The 5,978-nt window shown below is 34.5% G+C and overlaps 1 pseudogene; it reads left to right on the top strand.

Moving 5' to 3' along the window:
- The first annotated feature begins 834 nt into the window (after positions 1-834).
- LOC111895829 (UDP-glucuronic acid decarboxylase 4-like) lies at positions 835-5,502 on the top strand (annotated as a pseudogene).
- Positions 5,503-5,978: the final 476 nt, after the last annotated feature.

The following is a 5,978-nucleotide window of genomic DNA, read 5'->3' as shown; positions in this document are numbered from 1 at the left end:
CAAAGGATGTTTAAAAATCTATCATGTGCAGTTTTGTTTGCTGGAAATGGGTAGGTAGCATCATGTTCTTCATGATCAACAGAATATGAATCTTGAATAACTGAATCCTCATCTTCATCTAAGTCTTCATTTTCACTTTCACTTTCCTCAGCTTCAAACCTGTTGAAGATAGGTTCATTATGGTGATCCACATATACATTCATTCTCTTGTCATTAGCATACGCCAAATCCAAAAATTCCTTGTTATCACCCTCTTTCACCAGTGTATGAATTCCAAGACATAAAGACTCTTATGGAAGGCAGAAATAGATGTATTTGCTTCTCGATTTGGTGAGCTTGTGAAGGAATTCCATGAATTGCTCATACCCAAACGCACTGAAGTCAACATCTTGCACTGATGCTCTGTCGGGATCAAAGTAAACTAAGGGATTGGGTGCAAACTGACCATTGTAATGGAAATCCACTACAATGAAGTTCTGATCAGTAGGATTGGAGATGATGCCATTCTACATAACGATTGAAGGAGACGAATGATCGATGTAGAATTTTGTGCCCTAGTCGAGTTTAAGGACCAAATGAGACTTCGGGGTGAGGTTTAACGAGAAGGAGATGACAAATCGGGGCCTACATGCCACCTCTTTCGCCATGTAAGATAAAAAGTACACGTAGGATCAATAAATCCTTTAAAACCGGCTAAATCGGTCATAAGGGGAACATTAGTACAATTCAACAAGTTAAATGGTTAATAAAGCACGAAATAAAGTTCAGTGACGAAATGTGATCAAAGTCAAAAGTATCTTACCCTTTCAAGTCATTATCCCTAACACAAAAAATATGAGATTGACTTTTATTACTAATTTCAATAGGATCCTGTATCTGGTGATAGGAATCGCCATTTCTGCTCTGTTGTTCAACGTCGACGTTATGCCCTCATCTCCCTCGCTTAAAGTTGGTGAACAGATCTCCGATTCCACTCCCATACCCCGTCGTATCACTTTCGAGGTTCATGCCAAAGGCTCGTATCACGTTAATATTGGTACATTAAAACCCCACTTCTTTTACATTCTATTCTAGGTTCACTGATTCTTTAGCTATTTTTCTCATACTCGTCTTAAAATTGATATGATATCTCAATGATTATGCTTATAAAACTTGTTGATTAGCTCATCGATTAATGTTTTTGTTTGAAGGAGGTAAAATCCCTTTGGGGTTAAAGGAAAAAAGCCAGAGAGTTCTGGTTACAGGTGGGGCTGGATTTGTAGGAAGCCATCTAGTGGATCGACTGATGGCACAAGGTGATAGTGTAATCGTAGTTGATAACTTCTTCACAGGAAGAAAAGACAACTTGTTTCATCATCTTAAAACCCTAGATTTGATCTCATTCACCATGATGTTGTAGAACCCCTCTTATTGGAAGTTGATCAAATCTACCATTTGGCTTGCCCTGCTTCCCTTGTTCACTACACATACAACCCTGTCAAAAACATCATATCCTTACATTCTTACACGAATTAAGATAAGATCTTTGAGTAGTACGTATTTCATGAATCTTGTGTATGTTATCTTTTCTTGTTGAATTTGATAAGCTTAACAAAAATAATGATGATCATAAGACAAATGCTGTGGGAACTTTAAATATGCTTGGACTTGCAAAGCGGATCAATGCACGTTTCTTGCTAACAAGCACAAGTGAAGTCTATGGTTATCCTCTTGAACACCCACAAGTTGAGACTTATTGGCGCAAATGTCAATCCTATAGGCCAGTAAACTAGCTATTTCCTTTTTTTTCTTTGAAAAATATTTAATAATATATATATATATATATATATATATATATATATATATATATATATATATATATATATATATATATATATATATATATATATATATATATATATAAAAGTGTTTTTAGTGATAGTGATTTTAAATGTTGGTAAAAAAAATACTATTTGTAGCTAGTACATTTAGGAGTTGCAAACTGTAACTTTTCGGGTTATTGTCACTGTAGCCCAACGATGTTTAGTATATTAGTTTAAAAGGTCCCTTGTGACTTTTTTTTGGTTTTTGCGGGTACCTACTTATGTTTTACCTGCTAATAAAGGGATAGGCCATATTTTAAGCCGGTTTTACCGGTTACAAGAAGCTAATTTGGCTTTTTATTACTGTATGTTTTACCTGTTTCGACAAACCTTCTTCTTCTCTAATGAATCGATTTGTAGCTACGGGTTCTCACGATTGCAGGTTTCTTCGTTATCTCCACCTTTACAATCGATCTCAAACACTGCTTCTTGTTAAAAATTGGTCGCAAATACCCTATTCTTACCCCTTTCTTCTTTTATCTGCTCAAAATCGCACAAAGCCATCCCCTTTTCTTTTGTATTCGATCACAACCTCCTGCATTTGATCAACTCCATCCACCATCGACTTCCGTATTTTCCATTCCTCCGTCTTTTTCGTCTAACCAGAAACCTACTCCTCCGAAGTCCTGGTTGGGTTTACAGTCGATGATGATTCTCTGTCTATAATGATTTATTGGTGGTCATTAGACTCACCGAACTTCCCCTCCATAATCGCAGGGATCGCACAACATGCCACAATCTGCTCCCTCGTATCGATTTGTGGTACATTTTTGTATGGTACGCATGAGGAACACGATCTAGATTGTAAGATTTAACGTCTTCAATTTTGTACCTATCGAGTAGTGGCTCACGTTTTATCGGTTTGGGAACACGATTTTAGAATGCCGATTTCACCGATTTTGCAACTTCGGATTGTTGATTTCATAAAATTGCTGCTGATTTCATCAAACCGTTGTTGATTTCTTCAAATTTTCATCGATTTGGAATATTCTGGGTTGAAATCATTTGTCGATTTCATAAAATTGGAGGTTCGTCACATACTAACCGAAAAAATGGGAAGGTTTATTATGTCGATTACTTATATATAGACTTAATTGATTTCACAGAGTCGGATTTTCATAATTGACTTCAAATTGATTTCTTTGATATAATTGTTTTTACATTTACAATTGATTTCGTGATTTTTAACTGGTTTCTTTGAATTGATTTAATGAATTCACTTATAACATTGATTTAATTAACTTCAGTTGGTTTTAGGATCCAATCGGAAGTCGGTTGGAAGGTTTGGGTCTTCTGCAAGGTTCCTTTTCAGTTGGTTGTCCGGAATAGATTCATGGTTCCGTTGCAAGTATCTGATTCATCCACGAGCGAGCCTATCTAATATAACTTATTCGTAATCTTGATGTGAGGATTTGTGAAGCGAGAATGAAGTTGAGAGCAAGAAGCAAAGAAGATGATGAGGTAGGTACAGGAGACTAAAAGGAACACAACATATGTTTTCTGGTTTGCAGTTTTCCAGTGAAGCACTGAAGCTCAAGCAGTTTTTCAGTATTATGTTTATGGAAGCAAATCAAAGTCAAAGAAATGGGTGAGAAGGAGGGAATGCAAAACCTTGATTTAATTTAGGTGATTAGGAAGGGGTTCACCGGGTGACCCCTTATATTTTTTATAATGACCTTTTAAAACTGTAAAACACAAGTACAACCCCTTAAAAGGAAAAAAAATCACGAGGGACCTTTTAAACCAATATACTAAATATCGTTGGACTATAGTGACAATAACCTTAACTTTTCCTATATTGAACCAAATGACAAAATTTGAATGACACATGACAGGATGGGAAAGTTTGAATAATGAATATGGGTCCCTATAATGCATCATGTCCATTGTCAACTTTTAATACGACTAAACACAGAAATGTAGTAATTGTAAGTGTGGATCCAAAAAATATATAATTTTTGTTTGTTATTATTATTCAATGAAGGTTTATGGGGAGGGGAAGCAAACTAGAAGTTTCCAATATGTTTCTGACTTGGTAAGACTGACAGATATATATATGTTAAGTTCATTAAGTAAAAAAGAAACAATATACTATATAGGGAAAATGACTCTTGAGGGTAATTAACTTTGCATTTGTACTCATTTGGTCCCTTTCCTTTTTTTTTGTATTCAATATACCATCGAACTTGTTGTTTATGTTCACCATAACCCTTTTGACCGACTTTTGACCTGTGATAGCCGGTCAAAGGGTTATGGTGAACACAAACAACAAGTTCGATGGTATATTGAGTACAAAAAAAGGAAAGGGGCCAAATGAGAACAAACTCAACAGTTGGTTACCCTCCTAAGTCATTTTCCCTTTACTCATTTACAGCAAATTCCACGTCATCTCCTACTGATATTAATGACTTTATGAGATTCATTCTTGCTTCTCTTCAAAACATAACCCACGAAAGAACACTATTCATACATGTACAACTTTGTAATGCACTTGAATATTTTTTAGGGAAATCTTGACTATACAGGTGTATTTCCTGACTACATTTACATTTCCAATCGAATGATTTATCATATCATGGATTCTAGACAAATATACAAAGGAGTGGAATCACAAGTGCTGTGATTTTTGAGTTTACTTAGCTTTAAGATCGAATTCATGGGATAAGATACAACATCAATATGTATAATGTCATGCTGCTTTTGCAGACACATCACCATAATATACCTTGAAGTAAACGTTTATGCTGATAAATATACCTCTCATACACCATCATATCCTTTTGAAGAGAGGTGTTGACAGCTGACCACAGTAAGCATAGCATAGACCATGTTTTAACGAAGTTACCCCTCTGAAACGCTCTTTATATACGTTATAGCCAAAGAAGGCTGTAGTCTTTGATAATTTTGCAACTTTAATTTCATTTAACTTTTCGGGGAAAATGACTTGGGAGGGTAACCAACTGTTGAGTTTGTTCTCATTTGGTCCCTTTCCTTTTTTTTGTACTCAATATACCATCGAACTTGTTGTTTATGTTCACCATAACCCTTTGACCGGCTATCACAGGTCAAAAGCCGGTCAAAAGGGTTATGGTGAACACAAACAACAAGTTCAATGGTATATTGAATACAAAAAAGGAAATAGACCAAATGAGTACAAATGCAAAAGTCAATTACCCTCAATAGTCATTTTCCCTATTATATATTGACATTGGCGTATATATATTAATATGATGGATGAATAGGTCGAAGGCTTAATGAGACTAATGGAAGGGGAGCATGTGGGACCTTTTAATTTCGGCAACCCTTTCGAATTCACCATGCTTGAACTTGCTAAGGTAAAAATAAAAACATTTCTTACTTTGAAAATTAAATATGATTTAATTAGGTTAATAATAATGATTTATAAATGTTGAAGGTGGTGCAAGAACCAATTGATCTAAATGCAAAGATAGAATTCAAGCCAAACATAGAGGATGATCCTCATAAAAGGAAACCGGACATTTCAAGGGCAAAAGAGCTTCTTGGATGGATGCCATATGTATCTCTTCGAGAAGGACTTCCATTAATGGTTTCTGATTTTAGGCAACGATTATTTGGAGACCAAAAGGATCCATCTATAAATACATTTTATTTTGTATAATTAATATTAGTATTTGTTATATATAGGTAGAAATTAATAACCAGTTCATTATAAAATAGTTATAGAAACCATGTACATATGTGTCTTAGTTATCTAATTAATTTCATAACTTCAGTTCATGAATTAACTTTTGGTGAAAAAGTTTATTGACTTCGTGTTTTTTATGTACATAACAGACAGATTTTCTATTAATATACTAGCTAGATTAATCACCATGATGAACATAAATTTAATTTGACAATCAAGATATGAGTGTGAATTATTCCCCCACATTATCTATCTTATTACGATGACTTCAACAACCGAGATGAATATAATTATAGAAATAGGTTAAAGTTTTATCCTCTTCGTTCCATAATGGTTATGTTGTTTATCAAAAAATAAATTATTATATATTATGTTATATCCTAACACGGTTTTTTGTGCTAACAACACAATTTGGTATTCTTGATGTGTTTTCTTTCTAAAAAGCGTCA

This window comes from Lactuca sativa, chromosome 6, assembly GCF_002870075.4.
Source record: "Lactuca sativa cultivar Salinas chromosome 6, Lsat_Salinas_v11, whole genome shotgun sequence".
NCBI lineage: Eukaryota > Viridiplantae > Streptophyta > Magnoliopsida > Asterales > Asteraceae > Lactuca > Lactuca sativa.
Note: the sequence above shows the minus strand (reverse complement) of the source record. Positions and strands in the feature narration are given on the sequence as shown.